The 21,152-nt window shown below is 44.1% G+C and overlaps 1 pseudogene; it reads left to right on the forward strand.

The window, feature by feature from the left end:
- The first annotated feature begins 4,517 nt into the window (after nt 1-4,517).
- The window catches only part of LOC138849537 (heat shock protein HSP 90-alpha pseudogene), a 36,915-nt pseudogene continuing 20,280 nt past the window's right edge, over nt 4,518-21,152 (forward strand).

Genomic DNA, 21,152 nt, shown 5'->3' on the forward strand with positions numbered 1-21,152 from the left:
TCTCTCTGCCAAGTTGTCCACTCACAGTCATGACAGTTCTTCCTGGTTCGCACTCTGGTCCTCCTCAGGTTGTTATAGATAAGGAGACACCTGGGTCGGAAAGAGCCAGAGGAAAGTCACCGCACTCTCCTCCTGGCCTGCCACTTGGAAATGGTTATCATAGCAAAGCTGCCACTCAAAACTGCCCCTGCACCCCTGTGATGACCTATAGCCTATTAAGACACCATAATCACAAAATCATCATGGCCGATTCCCCCACTGCCATATGCACCAGACACCATGACACATCAGAGGCTGCCTAACAAGGCCAGAATTCCGGCAGTCACCAAATGCCTGGAAATCTCCACCTTTTCCTAGAGAACTCTGCCCAAAGCACTGTCCCCCGTGCCCCCACACCCAAGAAAGGGAAGACCCTGAACTTGGTGGGTAGCAGCTCACCCTGTGGTATGTCCATACTCCCTCTATGCATGCCATTCTTTACTTACAAATCTTACTCCTCTGCTACCCTTTATCTACACCTCAACCTCAAATTCTTCCATGCATTGGAGATAAGAACCCCGGCTCCTTGCCCCTCAACAGAGTCTGTTCCCCATCTAGCCTCCACTGTTACCATGACCACTAGGCTGTTTCTCTTCTCAGTGCTTTGCTCATGTGACCCCTCTGCCACAAATAGCCCCTGCACCCTGCTGTTTCTCTTCTTTCCCACAGGACTCTCTCCTGCTTATCCTATAAGACTCAGAAATCCTCCTCTTGGAATATTTGACCAGCTTCTCCAGTAGATGGATTAGCCACACCTCTGCACCTCCCTAGTGCTTGCCTTCATGGCCTTCATGCCCCTGTGTTGTAAGCACCCATTCATTTCTGCATCTGTCTCCTGCTTTGCAATAGGCGGTTTCTACCAGGGCAGGGACCGTCCCTGACTCATTTCTCTATTCCTAGAGTCTAACACAGTTTCAGTCTACTGGTGGGTCCCAAATTAATTTTGGTAGATGGTGCAGTAGGTAAATTTCTTTCTCTTCTTCCTCTCTCTCTCTCTCTCTCGGCTTAAAGGATTTTAGTGGAAGATATAACTCCCAGTCTAGTTAATACCCCAGTTGAATTGATACACACGCCTGCCCTGAAAAGAGCAAGGATTAGGGATTTAAAGAGATGGGATAAAGATTGCATAGGTTTGAAGAGCAGAAAGAAATTGGAGCAGAACAGGAGATTATTCACAGAAACAAAAAAACAAAACAAGCAAACAAGCCATGAAATGTGCGGGTAATGACAGAAAAAGGAGAAAGAAATGGATGTTTATTGACAATTTTGACACCTAACCAGACAAGTGCTAGATGCTTTGAGTATGTTGATTTATCTTATTATCACAAAATGGCTTGTGAGATAGATTCGGTGGTTCCCCCTCAATGAAAACACCGAAGGTGAGCATCCATAGCACACTGTGGTGTAAACATTTATTGAGAGATGACGTTGGAGCCTAGATCTGTGTGATGCCAACAGGGACACCCTTTCCACCACATCATGTTACTTTTTGATGATGAGCATAATAAACTTCCCTTTTCACTCAGTTCTTCTGGGAGCAGATGGAGGGGACCAGAGGGGCACAGTTACTCTCTCCTGGGAGTAGAACAGCAATAACAGCAACGTGAACAGCACTCACGTATACTGGGTCCTGTTGTAAGAACTCTAGACATGGGCCAGCACCGCGGCTCACTAGGCTAATCCTCCGCCTGCGGCGCCTGCACACCAGGTTCTAGTCCCGCTCGGGGCGCCGGATTCTGTCCCGGTTGCCCCTCTTCCAGGCCAGCTCTCTGCTGTGGACCGGGAAGGCAGTGGAGGATGGCCCAAGTGCTTGGGCCCTGCACCCCATGGGAGACCAGGAGAAGCACCTGGCTCTGGCTTTGGATCAGCGCGGTGCGCTGGCCGCAGTGCACTGGCCGCGACAACCATTGGAGGGTGAACCAACGGCAAAGGAAGACCTTTCTCTCTGTCTCTCTCTCTCACTGTCCACTCTGCCTGTCAAAAAAAAAAAAAAAAAAACTCTAGACATACTCATCACTTAATCTACATCAGTCTAATGAGCGAGGCATGCTTGGGATCCTCCTCACTTTACAAATGAGCAAACCGACCTATCCAAAACTGCATGGACAGCAAGTTGCAGATATGAGATTCAACGCCAGGCATTATGTCTGCTGAGGGGATGCCCGTATCGTTTTGAATACCCCCATGTGACACAGAAAGAAGATAAGAAATCCAGACTGCACAAACACTTTTTCTCCCTAGGCTTTCACTGTGACTTTATGAAGAGCAAGCAGAGGATTGTATCAGCAGCCAGGTACACAGGTGACCTTCACAAGACCTTCAACTTGAGGCTCAATTATCCCGGGAAGAAGGCTGCAAGTCCCACCATTATAAATTAGACTCCTGTTTCCTGCAGGTGAAATGTGATAAATTAGGTTTTATTTCTGGAAAGCCACTAGATTCAATAAAGATGTCAACGTAATCACCAGAGTACATGAAAGGAACACAAATGTAGGCTTTTGTAAACATTTCTCATGTTAATCACAGCATCGGTCTGGTTTCTGCACATACAGCTCTCGTAGAAGTTCGTTAAAATAGGAATCAATGAAGTTTGGACTGCAGATAAATTATTTTTCCAAGCAGACTTCCCTGGAGCCAGCATAGGCGTATGTCAGTGCTCCAGGCATCTTAGACTGGAATTCAAAATGAGTTGTCTCAAAAATCTGTTCTAATTCCGTATGAGTGAATGGAAAATTTTAGCATAGTAAAAGCAGAGGGGTACAGTTTCCTCAGTGTCATCTTCACCAATGATCTCTGGCTCTTCTTTGTCAGTGAGTTCTTTGGCAGTGAACACACCCTGATTTGTCATTCACTATTCACTGCTCTCTTGGTTTTGGTATTTGGGGATCGCACGTATGTTAGTCAAAATGCAGGCACTTTTATTGACATGCCACCATTATTTTATCATCTAGATCTAAAATCTGACAATTATTTGCATATTGATTGCATCTTTAAAAAGTCCTCTTCCCAATTAGAATTATGGTGCAGCAGGTTAAGCCACCATCAGCGATGTCAGCATATCATAGGAGCACCAGTTCGAGTCCTGGCTGCTCCACGTCCTGTCTACCTCCCTGCTAATGTGCCTGGAAAAGCCGCAGAAGTGGCCCAAGTGCTTGGGCCCCTGCCACACATGTGTGAGACCTGGATGAAGCTCCTGGCTGCTGGCTTCAGCCTGGCCCAGCCCTGGCCATTGTAGCCATCTGGGGAGTGAACCATTGAATGGAAGATATTCTCTCTCTCTCTCTCTCTCTCTCTCTCTCTCCCCCCCCCCTCCCCTTCCCCCTCTGTCTCTGTAACTCTGCCTTTCAAATGAATATTTTTAAAAGGTTCTATTTGCATTCACATTTTGTATTGAACAAAGATTTCTTGTTTAGAAAGAATTTTTTTCAAAAACTGCAGAATTCTCAAGAAAAGGAAGATAATGACAATTGATAAAGTAGAGTTTCACTCCCAAGAATAATTCTTACCCAGTGCAAAGGCTTTCTGCTTAGTTATGTGGTACATAAATCTGACAGTTCTGAGAGTGGAACAGCTAACTCTGCTTGAAGTATCTAGCAGTACAAGATGAAACCAAAGACGACAACAGATGAAACTGGACCACTTTCTTTCAGATAAAAAATACAGCGTTCTCTTGATATCTCTGTCTAGAACGAGAGATAATATATAGAGTTCCTGAAGGTTGCTCTAACAGTTCCCCTCATGAAGGAGAAATAACAATTTGAAAAGGAAGTCTTCCCCGTATTCCTGTATGAGAACATGCGAATGTCATTGGAGCAGGCAAGAAAAGTGGTGAAAATACCCAATTACGGTATGAACAGCCACGTTGCCTGTTTTGTTCGCAGTTTTCACATTTTTACTTTTGTAAATAAGCGCATTATATTTCAAATTTTTTCATGACTAATTAACATCTTCTTTCTCATGTAAATATTTTTGAATATTACTTTGCTTACTAATTTTATCTGTTTATGTACAGTAAGCATTTATATTTTTTAATACATGTACAATCTTCTAAACATTGTACAATGTGTTTATAGCCTTTCATATTTCAAATGTATTTGCATTCAGCTGCTGATTTTAAAAATTATTTTGTGCATCTTTAGTTTGCTTTCAAAAGGTGACAATAATGCCAGCATTATGCAAATTGACAAAATGCGGTCATTGTCCATTTGCAACATTCACAGTTTTATAACTAAAAGGCTTTGTTCTTTGTATTTAAGATAAGTGATAAATGGAAGGCCACACTTGCAAGTAGAGCCACTAGAGGTCATTTCTATGTCATTTACAATTAGATTGTATTACCCCTTGATATCTAGTCATGTCTTGAACAATTTCCCCAATTTTAATATGTACAAGAATCACAGAGGATCTTAAGGAACTTAAATCCTGAGTCAGGAGGTCTGAATCAGGATTTTGTGAATTTTAGCGAACTTCCAGGTGACATGACACAACTGAGCCAAGCACCACGCCTTGAGGGACAGGCGCTGCGGGAGTACGTCTCATCCCCAAACACAGGCGCAGTCATCCTCAAACGCGTGCTGGCGACTGCTACCAGGTAGGTTGTCCTAATGCCTGTGATTTCAACCAATGGAAGGAGCATGCGGGGAGCAGCGAGATAAGTTCACCAAGGTGACCTCAGTCTTACAAGCTGGCAGAGGATCTGGATTTCTAAGGGAGAAAAGAGTTACAGATCCAGGAAACCTTCTGACCATGGTGTGCACCATGAATTAAAATAGAAGAAACGGGCTGGGAAGGTGTTCAGTAGATTGCGTCTTTCAATGAGAGAACATGGAGGTTGACTCAGAGCTGTTCTGGGATCCCGGCTACTCTTCCATTTCCAGGAGGCAGTGAGTCCTTGTCCCAGAAATCCCTCGGCAAACCCTGGGCAGCGGGACCAGCACAACCGTGGCACAGGACACCTGCACTTGCTACCTCTTTGTCATCTCACGCTGCAGGACGCTCCCCGAGCTGAGCTGCTGTGGCTCTGGGGTCGCTGCATCACATCCGTTTGCCCACCTGCGTCTCCCTTAGATGCTCAGAGCTCCCCGAGGGCAGGGGCTGCTCTTGACTCTGTGTGTTGTGTGTCTGAAACTCAGCGTGGTATCGCGACTTTGCTGGACACAGATCACTCAATCCACTTCCAGGAAATTCATGAGCCCGTAAGGAAGCCGTGTGTCTCTCTGAATCTTTCTTTCGCAGTGTTAGGGTAGCAGTGGTCTGGAACAGACTGAATCTGTAACTGTCACCAGGTTTTCCCTTTGGAAAACGTTTCAATTCAAACAACGGGCTTTAATGCCTGCCCTCCACCCCAGACTCCGTTTAGTCCACCCTGTCTCACGCTGGACTCTGATTCAATACAGGTTTTGTTGCTGGATTAGGAAGCAGACGTGAGCCAAGTGATGAGAGCAGGAAATTGCCAGCCTTCCCTGTATTCATTAGGTTCTTTCAGGTGTTGGGAAGACTGTGCTCCGATTACCCAAGGGAATAACATTTGCTGTTAGGAACCAGAGGTGGCAAAGGAACCAGGCACCTTCGCTAGCAGTGGGACAGCCCAGCTTCTTGGGTTTCCGCAGCCTGCACTTAATGCAGCAATGCTCAGGGTCCCTCGGGAGGCAACTGGCTTGTCACAGGCTCCTGCAGCTTTCACTGTGTGTTAGGTCTGTGGCCAGGACAGGCAGTGCCCACAGCACAAGGGACGGCCTCAATGCAGGACCCCCAGGCCGTCAGGGACGCTGTCGTTAAATCGTAGATGTAGTAAAGAAACATGGGACAAAGAAACCACTCCCCGGCCATTCAGAGTGTCAGAGACTTGCCCTCTGGTTTGCTGACTGTACCCATGCTGCTGACCCTTGTCCCAACCTGCAAGTGTTAGGATCCTGCTTTCTTGGATAGATCAAGTGTCATCACTTGGGCAAATTCTCCTGTTTCATGGGACAAAGCTACTGCCTCACATCAAAGATGTTGCTGACATGATTTCTGAGATATCCTTAAATTAAATATCAAAATACTCTGGATTCATTTTCACAGAATTCTGGATCATATGATTTACTGACCATGGACGGCCACAGCATTAAAGTTCCTGCATTGCATTTTGGTTCCGCTCACAATGGTGCCTTTGATATTGTGTGCTAATGACCAGAGCGGAGACAGATGATGTGCAATTGCTAATAATTCCTTCTCCACCAGGAAACAGCAGAGATTCTCATGATCTGTTAACCTAAGGCATTACCCAAGAGTGGTGGGAGGTTGGTCCCCTATGGCATCATGTCACCGGCATCATGTAAAGCCATGTGTACAATGTCACAGCTACATACTTAAGGCTGAGATTGGAAATTCATATCCAGCAAAATAGCAGCATCCATAGCATTGGGTTCTTGTTGTCAATTTGCTTTTGCTGGCCTCATAGTTTTTAAAACTTAATTTGTGGTCTGGTTTGGAGACGTGCCTTTTTAAGAAATAGAAGCATGGGATGTTTATCAGTACTTTTAAAATTATATATATAGGCCAGCGCCGCGGCTCACTAGGCTAATCCTCCGCCTAGCGGCGCCGGCACACTGGGTTCTAGTCCCGGTCGGGGCGCCAGATTCTGTCCCGGTTGCCCCTCTTCCAGGCCAGCTCTCTGCTCTGGCCCGGGAGTGCAGTGGAGGATGGCCCAAGTGCTTGGGCCCTGCATCCGCATGGGAGACCAGGAGGAAGCACCTGGCTCCTGCTATCGGATCAGCGTGGTGCACCGACCGCAGAGCACTGGCTGCGGCGGCCATTGGAGGGTGAACCAACGGCAAAAGGAAGACCTTTCTCTCTGTCTCTCTCTCTCACTGTCCACTCTGCCTGTCAAAAAAAAAATAATAAAAAATAAAATAAAATTATATATGTTTGTGTGTGTGTGTGTGTGTGTGTATGTAAAAGAATGTTATAAAACAGCATAAGCCAAGTAAGGTAAGAGGCAAAGAGAACTCGTCTTGGGAGAACATCCACATGTTAGCAAGTTTGGCTAATGGGTCTCTCTTTTAGAGATGTTAGCCCCTTGGTTACAATCAAATTCTTATAGCAGCATGAGCAGGCACAAGGCTGACTTTCAAATAAAGGCAGCCTTCGTAGGGGCCTCTGCCAGTGTCTCTCCCAGATCCCCACCAGCACGTCAGTGCCCCCGTTCCCTGGCTATCATGGATGAGGGATGCAAAGGGCAGAACTGGTCTTGGAGAGAAAAGAAGCCCACGTGAGAGAGTGCACTTTCCCTTCCTTAACGAGGGTACAGCAGAGCCATCGACCGGCTAGCTGGAAGGGGCAAAACACTTGTCCTCTTGCCTCATGGTGGGCGCAACCTTACGGTAGTTCATGCCCCAGAGCTCCCCATGGCGTAGGCAGAGGCAGACTCCAGCTGGGGCCCCAGCCTTGCTAAGCAGCCCCTTTTTCTTCTTCCACAACCATGCACCTTACATCCTTAGTTTCTCTTTCCGGAAGTCACATCTAAGAAACCCTCCTGATTTAAAAAAAAAAAAAAAAACAACTTGACACTAAGACGGGGCCTGTTTTTCAGCACAAATGAGGCCTCCTCCTTCTCTCCCCATTACCATCTGCAGGAAACACAGCTCATTCTCCAGAACGTGCTGGAAAACGTCTCTCAATGAGATTGAATGGCCAAAGAGCTCTGGAAGTTTGCGTAGGAGGCCTTCTGTCTTGTAGTTTGCATAGAGATCGCAAAACCCAAATGATTCCATGGGTTGGGCATTTGGCCTGGTGGTTAAGATGCCCGAGTCTGGTAATTCGAGTGCCTGGGTTTGAATTCTGGCTGTGCTCATGACTCCAGCTTCCTGCCAGTGCAGGCCCTTGGAGGCAGCCTGGCAAGAGCTCAAGTAATTGGATTCTTGCCATCCACATGGGAGATCTGTATCGAAATCCCAGCTCCTGGCATTGACCCCTGTTAGGAGCTGTTGTAGGTATTAGGGGAGTGAACAGGTGGATGGGAACTCTTTAAGTAAGTAAATACATTTTTAAAGATTTCAAAATATTCCCTTTAAGTATTCTAAATCTACAAAATGAAATTACTCTGGCCCTATATATGGGAGGCTTTCACTGGTTTTGAGAGATCAGCACCTCCCCTATCACTGATTGCAACCCCTGGGCCCTGGAGCAGGTATATCTCTCACCAGCTGTCCCCTTTCTCCTATAATAGTTGCCTCTCTCTATTTGGGGGAAGCAACACGGCTCCCAGGTTGGGAAAATGGAGCCCTGACAGCCAGTCCCTGTGACATGATGTATAATTTCATGACAGTTGTAGACATAGACATCTTCAAATGCTTGTCCTTTTGCAGCCTGCCTCACCCATTGCCTGTTCTAGAATAAAAGAGAAGAAAATCAGGCAAAGTAAACTGAGTTGACAGAGACAGCAGCCACTGTGAATACTGGGTGCATTACTGCCAAGAGCTTCGTCAGCCTTGCCCCATTCACTCTTACAGCTACCCTATGAGGTGGGCTCTGTCTCCAAAGTGGGGGAAACACTGCTCAGTGACAGCAAGGCTGGACAGAAGGGCACCAGGCCGTGCATCAGCTGCACAAAGCCATCAGTATCCCAGTTCGTATCCATCTTTCTCTCCACCAGCCTGGGTGTCTGGCTTCCAAGAAAAGACTGATGTGTCTCCAGGTGCCTCCTCTGTACTCCAGGCAGGAGGAAGAGGGCAAAGGTCATGTGCTTTCTCTACTGTTGATTTATCTAGGAAGGCACAACCCTTTCAGGGATGTCCACTTCCATCTCATGGACCAGAACTGTGAAACTCGACCACCCTAGAGGCAAGGGAGGGGCAGATACTAAGAGTCTCACTTTCCAGCTATTACGGGAGCTTTTCCTATTAAAACCTCATTTCTTGGGATGAATCATGTCTTAGTTTGCCTGGGACAGTCCTGGTTAACACTGGCAGCACAATCATTCACAGAGTTCCCCTACAACCTCACAGGTGGATACCTGTCAACTGTTTGGATGACAAATTGCATGGTTAACCATTCTGTAATAGACAGTGGCAAAAGAAGTGTTGAGCAAACTGACCTTTAGTATCTGTTGTACTTCCACAACCAAAATAATTGAAAATCAATGCAAATCCTAATGTTCAGTCTTTCATGGAGCCACCCCAGGAGTGTATGTTTATACCACAACCCTAACGTCTTTCAAATGTTCTTTCTCATTTCCTTTGCTGTCAGCATCTTGCACATGCATGTCCGGTGCCTTAAAGTACTGCTCTTCTCCCATCATGCATTCCTGCAGTGGGTAAAGCCACGGCCTGAGATGCCAGTATCCCCTATGGGAGCTAATTCACGTCCCAGCTGCGAAATGCCCAATTCAGCTCCCTGCTAATGTGCCTGGGAAAGCAACAGAAGACGGCCCAAGTCCTTGGGCCCCTGCACCCACGTAGGAAACCTGGCAGAAGCTCCTGGCCTGGCTGTTTTGGCCATTGCAGCCATCTGGGGAGTGACCTAGCAGATAGAAGATTTATCTCCCTCTTTCTCACTCTTGCTCTCTCTCTCTCTCCCTCCCCCACTATGTAGCTCTGACTTGCAAATAAATAAATCTTTAAAGAAAATCCTGAAAACCATCTTTCTGACACACCTTCTCTCTCTCTCTCCCGGGCCCTCTGTGGCCCAGGTCTGTATGATGTCAGTCCGCTTGGCCCTGCCTTGTTGCACCTCCCTTCTCACCTGATTCCGCGGCACAGAATCTGTTGCATCCTCTGCTGCCCTCCTCTCTCAGTGAAGAAGCCTTTTCCACAGCTGTCCTGACAACCAGCTTCCAACAGAGTGAGAGCCATCCTGACCCAAAGGGAAGAGCCCAAGGACTAGCCCAGGCATCCTGATTGTTCCGGCCCGGGAGGCCATCCTGCCCATGGAATTCCAGCAAAGCAAGGTAACAGATCTTGCCCGAGCCTGTTGGAATTGAGTTTTTCTTACCTGTGAGCTGTACTGATTTATGTACAACTAAGGAAATCTCAGGATTGGATATTCTGTCCTTGGATGATAAACAAATTAAAATGCATTTAAATTTTTGTATTTAAATTTGCACTTAAAAATTTGTAAGCTAACATGCTTTTATTCCAGGGACCTAGAATTTGATAGATTTTTTTTCCTTTGTTCTTGTTAAAAGTGCATAACCTTAATCCACAGTTTGACTGCTTTGGCTTTGTTTTAACGATTGAAGAAAGAGGCCTTATAAGTAACTTGAGAAAGGAAGTAAATGTGTTTTCTGGCCTCTAGTATGATCAGTCATTCCATCTCTACATCAAGGTCAGTGCTGTATCGAGCTAGGGCTAGTGAGGGAGAACGGTCAAGTCTCCTTAATCGGAAAAACCACAAGGTGTCACGGGGCTGCACAGATCCCTGGGAGAGGGGAAGACAGAGCAGGATGGCCCAGCAGTCATCTGGTGCAGAAACATGACGGTTTGCTCAGAGGCTCCTGTGAAGGCCCAGCACACTCACTGGTTCTACGCAGCAACCACGATCTCAGAAGGACTGAAGACCATGCCTCTGATCCAGTGAAACCACAAAGAGGAGATGATATCCGGAAGTGGCTGGTGGGCACGCCCAGAAGCACGAAGGAAAGAGCCCAGATGTGGAGACCGCAGGACCTTGTTTCTTTCTGTTTCTACAAAGATTTACTTATTTATTTGAAAGCAAGTGTGACGAGAAAGAGAGAGAGAGAAACTGAAACTTCCATACTCGGGTTCACTCCCCAAATGGCCATTATAGGCCCAGGCTGGAGCCAAGAATTCCTTCTCGATCTCCTACATGGGTGGCCATGGTACTTGGGCCATGGTCCTCTGCATCCCTCAGGTATGTTGGTTGGGAGCTGGATCAGAAGCAGAGCAGATGGGACTCAAGCCAGAGCTCTGTGATGCTGGTGCTGACATCAGCTTAACCAGCAGTATCACAACGCTGACCTTCAACAAGAATTTCTTTTTTAAAACATTTATTTGAGAGGTACAGTCACAGACAGAGAGGGAGAGACAGAGAGAATGGTCTTCTATCTGTGGTTCACTCCCCAAATGGCCACAATGGCTGGATCTGGGATGATCCGAAGCCAGGAGTTTCTTCCCTGCCTCCCACATGGGTGCAGGGGCTCAAGCACTTGGGCCATCTTCCCTTGCTTTCTCAGGCCATTAGCAGGGAGCTGGATCAGAAGAGGAGCAGCTGGGACATGAATCAGTGCCCACACAGGATGCAGGCAGAGGCTTAGCCCACTATGCCACAGCACTGCAACAGGACAAGACTTTCTACAGTGGGCAGCCCCTCAGAAGCCATGAGGGCACAGAGGGAGAGGGTCAATGTTATGGAACGCACAAGGAATGATTTCCGCAAACTTAGATATAAAACCGAAGGTATGTTGGAGAATGGCTTAGCTCAGGCTGCTGAACAAAATAGCACACCCAAAATGGCTTGAACAACAGATTCCACTTCTCACTATTCTGAAAGCTGAGAAGTCCGAGATCAATGTAATGAAGGTTTTGCTTCTTGGAAATGTTGCCTTTACTTTTGCAGTTTGAGAACTCCTCCGTCTGTTTATAAGGACATTAACCGCATCATGAAGACCTCACCCTTAGGACAACACCTCACCCTAATTGCCTCCCAAAAAACCATTACAGTGAGGATTAGGGTTTCATCGTGTGAATTATGGCAGGACATGGAAACTCACTTACACAATAAGAAGAAATAAATCACAATGGGTTTTTGAATGAGGATGTCAGTTTGTATCCACATATTCCTTTGAATCTTGCACTTTATTGCAATGCTTTTTAGAAATTACGTATCTATTCAAGAGGCACAGAGTCAAAGAGAGAGAGAGAGGGAGAGAAACAGAGAGAGAAAGTGAGCTTCCATCTGCTGGTTAACTCCCCATATGCCCACCACAGCTGGAACTTGGCCAAGCCAAAGTGAGAGGTAGGAACTCAATCCAAGTCTCCTCTATGGGTGTCAAGAACTCAACTGCTGCCTCTCTGTGTCTGCATTAGCAGGAAGCTAAAATATAGAGAGCCAAGCTGTACCCTGCTGTGTGGGACTTGAGTGTCTTCACCACTAGACTAATTGCCTGCCACTTTTATGATGGTTTGATATTATAAACAAATATGGTAATATGGGTTTTTTTCCAAGATTTATTTATTTATTTGAGAGGCACAGTTACAGAGAGAGGCAGTGACAGAGAGAGAGATCCTCTGGTTTACTCCCCAAATAGCCACAATGGCTGGAGCTGGGCCAATCCAAAGGTAGGATCCCAGAGCTTCTTCCAGGTGTCTCACACAAGGACAGGGGCCCAAGCACTTAGGCTGTCTTATACAGCTTTCCCAGGCCATTAGCAGGGAGCCTGGATCTAAAGAAGTGCAGCCTGGACTTGAACCATCGACCATATGGGATGTTGGCATTGCAGGCAGAGTCTTTTTTTCATGTGTTTATTTTTTATTTTATTTTTTAATTTTATAAGGTATACACATTTCATATATTTTATAGATACAGATTTAGGAACAAAATCGGATCATGTCATCTGCAAATAAGGATAATTTGACTTCCTCTTTTCTAATTTGTATCCCTTTGATTTCTTTTTCTTATCTAACGGCTCTAGCTAAAACTTCCAGGACCATATTAAATAGCAAAGGTGAGAGTGTTCATCCTTGTCTGGTTCTGGATCGTAGGGGGAATTCTCCCAGCTTTTTCACGTTCAGTAAGGTGCTTGTCATGGGTTTGTCATAAGCTGCCTTGATCGTATTGAAGAATTTCGTTCTATATCCAATTTGCTTAAGGTTTCTATCATGAAAGAATGCTGTATCTTATCAAATGCTTTCTCTGCATTTATTGACATAATCTATTTTCATTCTTCAATTTGTTAGTGTGGAGTAGCACATTGATTCATTTGCAAATGTTGAACCATCCCTGCATACCAGGGAAAAATTCCACTAGGTCAGGGTGACTGATCTTTCTGATGTGTTGTTGGATTCAATTAGCTGATATTTTGTCGAGAATTTTTGCATCTATGTTCATCAGGGATATGGGTCTTTGTTGCATCTTTTTCAGGTTTAGGTATTAATATGATGCAGGCTTCATAGGAGTTTGGGAGCATTACCTCCTTTTTCATTATTTTGAATAGCTTGAGAAGAATTGGAATTAGTTCTTCTTTAAATGTCTGGTAGAATTCAGCAGTGGAACTGTCCAGTCCTGGGCTTTACTTCGTTGGGAGGCTCTTTATTGCTGATTCAATCTCTGTCTTAGTTATTGGTGTGTCTAGGTTTTCTATATCTTCATGATTCAGTTTTGGTAGATTGTAAGTTTCCAGGAATCTATCCATTTCTTCCAGGTTTCCTGGATTTTTGGCACACAGCTCTTTGTGTAATAATTTCTGATGATTCTTTTATTTCTGTGGTATCTTTTGCTACATTTCTTTTTTTTTTTAAAGATTTATTTTATTTATTTGACAGGCAGAGTTACAGAGAGGGGCAGAGACAGAGAGACAGAGAAAGTCTTCCATCTGCTGGTTCACTCCCTAGATGGCCACACTGCGGGAGCTGCGCCAATCTGAAGCCAGGAGCCAGGAGCTTCTTCCAGGTCTCCCATGTGGGTGCAGGGGCCCAAGGACTTGGGCCATCCTCTACTGCTATCCCAGGGTATAGCAGAGAGCTGGATTGGAGGTGGAGCAACTGGGTCATGAACTGGTACCCATATGGGATGCTGGAGCTTCCCAAGGTGTTAACCCAAGATGTTAACCCACTGTGGCACAGCGCCAGCCCCACATTTTTTTTTTTCATCTCTGATTTTATTGATTTGGGTTTGAGTGTTTTCCTTCTTCTTTTTTTTTTTTTTGTTAGTTGCACCACTGGTGTATTGATTTTATTTTTTCAAAAATCCAGTTGTTAATTTAACTGATTTTTGTTTTGATTTTTGTTTAAATTTTGTTTATTTCTTCTCTAATTTTAATTATTTCTTTCCTCCTACTAGTTTTGGGTTTGGTTTATTGTTGATATTAGAGGTCCTTGAGATGCATTGATAGCTCATTTGATGCCTTTCCAGTTTCTTCATGTAGGCACAGATTGCTATGAACTTCCCTCTTAACCTATGTATTCCATAGGTTTTCATATGATGTATTGTCATCTTCATGTTTCTAGAAATATTTGGTTTCTCTTTTGATTTCTTCAGTGACCCACTGTTCATTCAGGAGCATGCTATTCAGTCTCCATGTGTTTCCATATGCTCTAGAGATTCTTATGTTGTTGATTTTCAGCTTTATTATATTGTGATCAGAGAAGATACATGGAATGATTTTGATTTTTTTGAGTTTGCTGAGACTTGCTTTGTGGCCTAGCATATGATCTACTCTAGAGAAAGTTCCATGCACTGATGAAAAGAACGTGTACTCTGTCACTGTGGGGTTAAAGGTTCTGTAGCCATCTGTTAGGTCCATTTAGTCTATAGTGTCAATTAACTCTGCAGATTCCTTGCTAATTTTCTGTCTAGTTGATATGTCCATTGCTGAAAGTAGGGTACTGAAGGCTCCATTACCATTGTATTGGACTCTGTCTCCCTTTAGGTCCATTAACATTTTTTAAGTAGCCAGGTTCCCTGCATATATGTTTATTATAGTCACATCTTCCTGTTGAATTGATCCTTTAATTATAATATAGTGTCCTTCTTCATCTCTTTTAATACTTTTTATGTTAAAGTCTATTTTGTCTGATATTAGGATGGTAACACCAGCTCTTTTTTGGTTTCTGTTAGCATGAAATATCTTTTTCCATCCTTTCACTTTCAATCTGTATCTTTGTTGGTGAGATGTGTTACTTGTTAGCAACAAATAGATGGGTCTTATTTTTCAATCCATTCAGCCAGTCTGCATTTTTTAACTGGAGAATTGAGGCCATTTACATTCAAGGGGACTATTGATTCGTAATGCCTCGGCTCTGCCATTTTTTCTTTAGATTTCTTTTGTACTTCTACTGGGGATTTTCTGCCTTCTCATTATTTCATCGTGATGGCTATCTTTTTGTGTTTCTGTGTGTAGCATATCTCTAAGCATCTTTTGTAAGGCTGGATGAGTGATGACGAATTCTCTCAATTTGTTTGTTATGGAAGGTCTTTATTTCACCTTCATTCATAAATGAGGGCTATGCTAGGTACAATACTCTGGGTTGACAGTTATTTTTCTCTTAAGACTTGAACTATATGTTGCCATTCCCTTCTATCCTGTAGGGTTTCTGATGAGAAGTCAGCTATGAGTCTATTTGGAGATCCTCTGAAAGTAATCTGGCATTTTTCTTGTGCACATTTTGAAACTTTTATTATAATTTACTATGGAAAGTGACTATAATGTGTTGTAGTGAAGATCTTTTCTGGTCATGTCTGTTAGTAGTTCTATGTGCTTCATCCACTTGAACATATGGTTTTTTTCTCCAAATTGGGACAGTTTTCTGTAACCATTTCACTAATTTCTTTCTATTCCCCTCTCTCTTTCCACTCCTTCAGGAACTCCTAATACCTATTTGTTGGGTCATTTGCTAGTATCCCAACACTGTTTTTAAGTTTTCTATTTTCTTTTTTTTTTGTCTGACTGTAAGATTTCCAAAATTTGTCTTCTAACTCAGATATTCTTTCTTCTGCCCCATTAAGTCTGCTGTTAAGGCTTTCCACTGCATTTTTTATTTGATCCATTGAATTCTTCATTTCTAATATTTCATTTTGATTTCTCTTTAAATTCTCAATTCTTTGGGAAAATTTTCATTCATATCATGTATGGTTTTCTTTAGACTGTGAACTTTCTTCTTATTTTTTGAGTAACCCTATGATTAATTTTCTAAATTCATTTCTGTCATTTCCTTGATCTCTTCCTCTTTGCATTTTACTATTGAAATGTTGTTGTGTTGATCTGGGGGGGGGTGGTCATGGTGACTTCCTTATTCTTATTTCTTGAATTTCAGCTTATTTTTCAGCATTTGTGGAGTTGTTTTTAACTTTTCTTTTCATAGCTTTTATCTTTGGGGCTAATCTCTGCACTTTCAGTGAATATCAGAAGGTGTGTGGTGGGTGTGTCCAGGGGTCTCTGGTCAATGCTCTAGGGTGAGGGGAGTTTCCAGGGTAACACCCAAGTTGGGTGTGGTAGAACTCAATTTCCAGCTACACCCTAACCTTTTCATGTAGCAACCATGTCCCCAAGGTCTCAGCACACAAGGCTCCCGCAGTTGCCCAATCCAGAGGGTGCTGCAGGCGCAGGTGCCCCTCTGTCCCTCTTAGCTACCCAGCTACCTCCCAGCCAAGCTCTGAGTCAGCAGGGGCTGCAGGCTGTTCCCTTCACTTAAAGCTCTGGATCACATGTGCACTCTAGAGCCACTGGCTGAACGCCTGCCTGCTGTTCCCGCCAGTGCTGCATTTAGGTTCTCTACCTCAGTGAGCTGTTATGTGCACACCTGCAGGCTTCCGTAGCTGTTGCCCTAATATGAAATGGTGCCCCCCACCCCCAGCCAGATCATAGGTTCTGTTTTGGAGAGATTGGTTTGAATCGAACTTCCCCCTCCTCTTCCACTGGGACCACAGGTGACCATCAACAATCACCAGCACCCCCCACCACCACCAGGCTCTCTCTGGCTCTGTCTTCATAGATTGTGGCTCTGATCTATTCTAGCTCTGGCTCTATCCTCACAGACTGGTGCAGTCTGGCCTCCCCCAGGCTCTCTGCCACTGCAGCTGCACTGGCTGCGCATCAGCACTTACCACACAGGTTCACGCCATTTCACCTCCTGTGGGGCTTCCTGGGTGGTTTTCTCTCCAATTCTGCACCAAGAGTGCACCTCCTATACTTTTCTCTTCTCTGTTTATCCCTAGCACTGCGAAGAACGCCACTCTCTACTCTACCCTGCAGGGCACTGGTCCAGTAATCTGAGTTTAGTCTTAAGCTAAAATTTTTTTTATCTAAACAAGGAATATTGATGAAGCCTTCTTTCTTATCTGAACTGCATGTCATTCATACATCCCAAAGAAGAGCTTGGCTATTAAAACCATGCACCATAAACCAACATCTGCCTAGTTTTCCCTGGTGCTCCTCAGCTGACTGACCAGCACAGGACCTGCTCACGAAGTCAAATCTTATTAAAGGAGGCAACATTCTGAAAAGGACAAGAGAAGGGAAGAGAGAAGAAATGTGAGCAGAGGAAAACTATGGAAGTTCATTGTGAGAAGTGGGCCCCAGAGGGGAGTCGCAAACGAGGAGAAAGACAGTGGGTAGTAGAAGAAGGAAGCCCCCTAAGGAAGAAAAGGCCCTGCTGTATTGACCAGAATATGTGGAGAAGGTTCACGAAACGTGCATACCCTGTCTTGACCTCCGCACTCAGGAAAACAGACACTGTGTAAACACAACGTTCTATTCATTATGCTTCTCACAGGGCATATGAAACAACACTTAATCATTTCAATAGCTGAACAATGCTCAATTGTCAAAATGAAAATAGATTTAAACTGTTAAATAACTGCATTCACCCAAAGCAGTTGAATATATAGTAAAGCTATTTAAACCAATGGCTGTAATTTTGAAAGGGATTATTATATTAATTACCTTACATTTGTTGTAAGTGGTGATGGGATCCCAAAAAGATGGTAACTGCTTGAATTCCAGGCTATAAGCCAATGGTGCAGAATGAAATATTTTTCATTCACTGAACACCATTGTGGTCAGCCTGGGACACAGAATTAGAAGCCTCTCATGACTAATTGCCTTGTAATCTGAACAGGCAGACAACCCGCCCAGGAGAGAGAGGTAGGTGCCCATCCACAGAAGGTAGGTGCATTATTTTATTTCCATGGGCTACTTACACAAAGCCCATCTTGGTGGGTATCTGTTAGAACAGCTTGTGCTATTGCTGCATAAGCTTCTCTATCAGTATATATTATGCTTCCCCCAGAAACTATAAAAGAATAAAACCTCTATTTTAGAGGTTTAGGGAGATCTCTCCGTAAGTTTGTAGGCAACAACAAGAAATGTTGACCCAATCACAGGCAAATATCAACTGGAGGCAATCAAGCCTCCTGGCCCATGTCAAACTCAACATCAAGTCATTCATGCAACATTTGCTTCCTGCTTAATTCTCGTTGCAACTTTCAGCAGTCTCTGAAGAAAAGACTCTAACGTGGAGACACACCCGGCAAGCACACTGTCTCAATCTGCTTAGCCAAGTAAGGACACTTCATAATAAAAAGAGGTTTATCTAGTTCATAGCTTTGGAGGCTGAGAGTCTGTTTGGCAATCTGATGAGGGCCCCCTTGGGTGTGTCACAAACTGAAAGAAGGCATCATGGTGGGTACACAGGCAAGAGAGAGGGACCACATGTTGACATGGGAAACCAAGAGTCCAGGCTCACCAGTTTATACCTTCTCCCTAGTCCTAACAAGGATCCCACAAGAATCACAACACATTCAATGGCCAATAACCCCATCACTTCTCACTAGATCCACCCCTTTTTTTAAATGAAAGAAAAATATTTATTTATTTGAAATACAGAGAGAGGTACAGACAGACAGAGCTTCCATCCATTGGCTTACTTCTCAAACACCCACAGTGCCTGAGACTGAGCCAGGCCAAAGCCAGGAGCTGGGCCCTCAGTCCGGGTCTCCCACATGGGTGGTAGATACCCAACTACTTGAGCTATTCCAGAGTGCCTTCCAGAGTGTACATTAGCAGGAAGCTGGAATCAGGAGCAGAATCAGGACTTGAATCCAAGCACTCCAGTACAGGATGCTGGTGACTTAACCATTAGACCAAGCAACCCCCTTCCCACCTCCACTCCACCTCACACAAGCTCCAACTCTTAGAGATCCCACTGCCTCTTAATATCTGCACACCGGGGACCAAGCTTCCAATACATGAACCCCTATTGGATAAACCATGGCAGTCAGTTACTTCCAATTGCATAATGCTTTTATTAGATAATATCTGTGTCTGATATGTGCCTGATATCTGTCAATCTCTGTGTATTTTGTCAATAAAAAATTAGGCGCAATTCCTAATCTCAGAGGCTCAGATTTCTTTTTTTTTTAACTTTTATTTAATGAATATAAATTTCCAAAGTACGATTTATGGATTACAATGGCTTCCCCCCCATACCGTCCCTCCCACCCACAACCCTCCCCTTTCCCACTCCCTCTCCCCTTCCATTCACATCAAGATTCATTTTCGATTATCTTAATATACAGAAGATCAGCTTAGTATACATTAAGTAAGGATTTCAACAGTTTGCTCCCACACAGAAACATAAAGTGAAAAATAATAGATGATTTTTTTTAAATGATGATGAAATCAGATCAGACCTATTGTCATGTTTAATCCCAGTGAGAGTCAAGTTGGGAGTTGATAATTTTTTTTTTTTTTACAGAGGATCAGTTTAGTATGCATTAAGTAAAGATTTCAACAGTTTGCACCCCCATAGAAACACAAAGTGAAATATATTGTTTGAGTACTCGTTATAGCATTAAATCTCAATGCACAGCACATTAAGGACAGAGATCCCACATGAGGAGTAAGTGCACAGTGACTCCAGTTGTTGACTTTACAAATTGACACTCCTGTTTATGGCATCAGTAATCTCCCTATGCTCCAGTCATGAGTTTCCAAGGCTATGGAAGCCCTCTGAGTTCTCCGACTCTTATCTTGTTTAGACAAGGTCATAGTCAAAGTGGAGGTTCTCTCCTCCCTTCAGAGAAAGGTACCACCTTCTTTGAAGACCTGTTCTTTCCACTGAGATCTCACTCACAGAGATCTTTTGCCAGAGTGTCTTGGCTTTCCATGCCTGAAATACTCTCATGGGCTTTTCAGCCAGATCTGAATGCCTTTAGGGCTGATTCTGAGGCCAGAGTGCTATTTAGGACATCTGCCATTCTATGAGTTTGCTGAGTATCTCACTTCCCATGTTGGATCACTCTCCCCTTTATTTATTCTATCAGTTAGTATTAGCAGGTACTAGACTTGTTTATGTGCTTCCTTTGACTCTTAGTCCTTTCATTATGATCAATTGTGAACTGAAATTGATCACTTGGACTGGTGAGATGGCATTGGGACATGCCACCTTGATGGGATTAAATTGGAGTCCCCTGGTATGTTTCTAACTCTACCATTTGGGGCAAGTCAGCTTGAGCATGTCCCAAATTATATATCTCTTCCCTCCCTTATTCCTACACTTATGTTTAACAGGGATCACATTTCAGTTAAATTTCAACACTTAAGAATAACTGTGTATTAATTACAGAATTAAACCAGTCATATTAAGTAGAACAGACAAAAAAACTACTAAGAGGGATAATGTATTAAGTTGTTCATTAACAGTCAGGGCTATGCTGATCAAGTCACCGTTTCCCATAGTGTCCATTCCACTTCAACAGGTTTCCTTTTTGGTGTTCGGTCAGTTGTCACCGATCAGGGAGAACATATGGTATTTGTCCCTTTGGGACTGGCTTATTTCACTCAGCATGATGTGTTCCAGATTCCTCCATTTTGTTGCAAATGACTGGATTTCGTTGTTTCTTACTGCGGTATAGTATTCTAAAGAGTACATATCCCATAATTTCTTTATCCAGTCTACCGTTGATGGGCATTTAGGTTGGTTCCAGGTCTTAGCTATTGTGAATTGAGCTGCAATAAACATTAGGCTGCAGACCGCTTTTTTGTTTGCCAATTTAAATTCCTTTGGGTAAATTCCAAGGAGTGGGATGGCTGGGTCGAACGGTAGGGTTATCTTCAGGTTTCTGAGGGATCTCCAGACTGATTTCCATAGTGGCTTGACCAGTTTGCATTCCCACCAACAGTGGGTTAGTGTCCCTTTTCCCCCACATCCTCGCCAGCATCTGTTGTTGGTAGATTTCTGAATGAGAGGCTCAGATTTCTTAAATCATCAAATCAATTCTTTGAACAAAAGGCCAAGGGATTAATGGGGATTTCTATTCAGAATTTATTTCAATAAATACTGAGGACCCGTTGAGTACTATAGTAGTAAAATAATCAAAAGGGCAGGGGGTGATGATGTGGTATAGCTGGTAAAGCCACCACCTGCAATGCCAGCATCCCAACTGGGGGCTGGTTC

This window comes from Oryctolagus cuniculus, chromosome 4 (assembly GCF_964237555.1).
Source record: "Oryctolagus cuniculus chromosome 4, mOryCun1.1, whole genome shotgun sequence".
Taxonomy (NCBI): Eukaryota; Metazoa; Chordata; class Mammalia; order Lagomorpha; family Leporidae; genus Oryctolagus; species Oryctolagus cuniculus.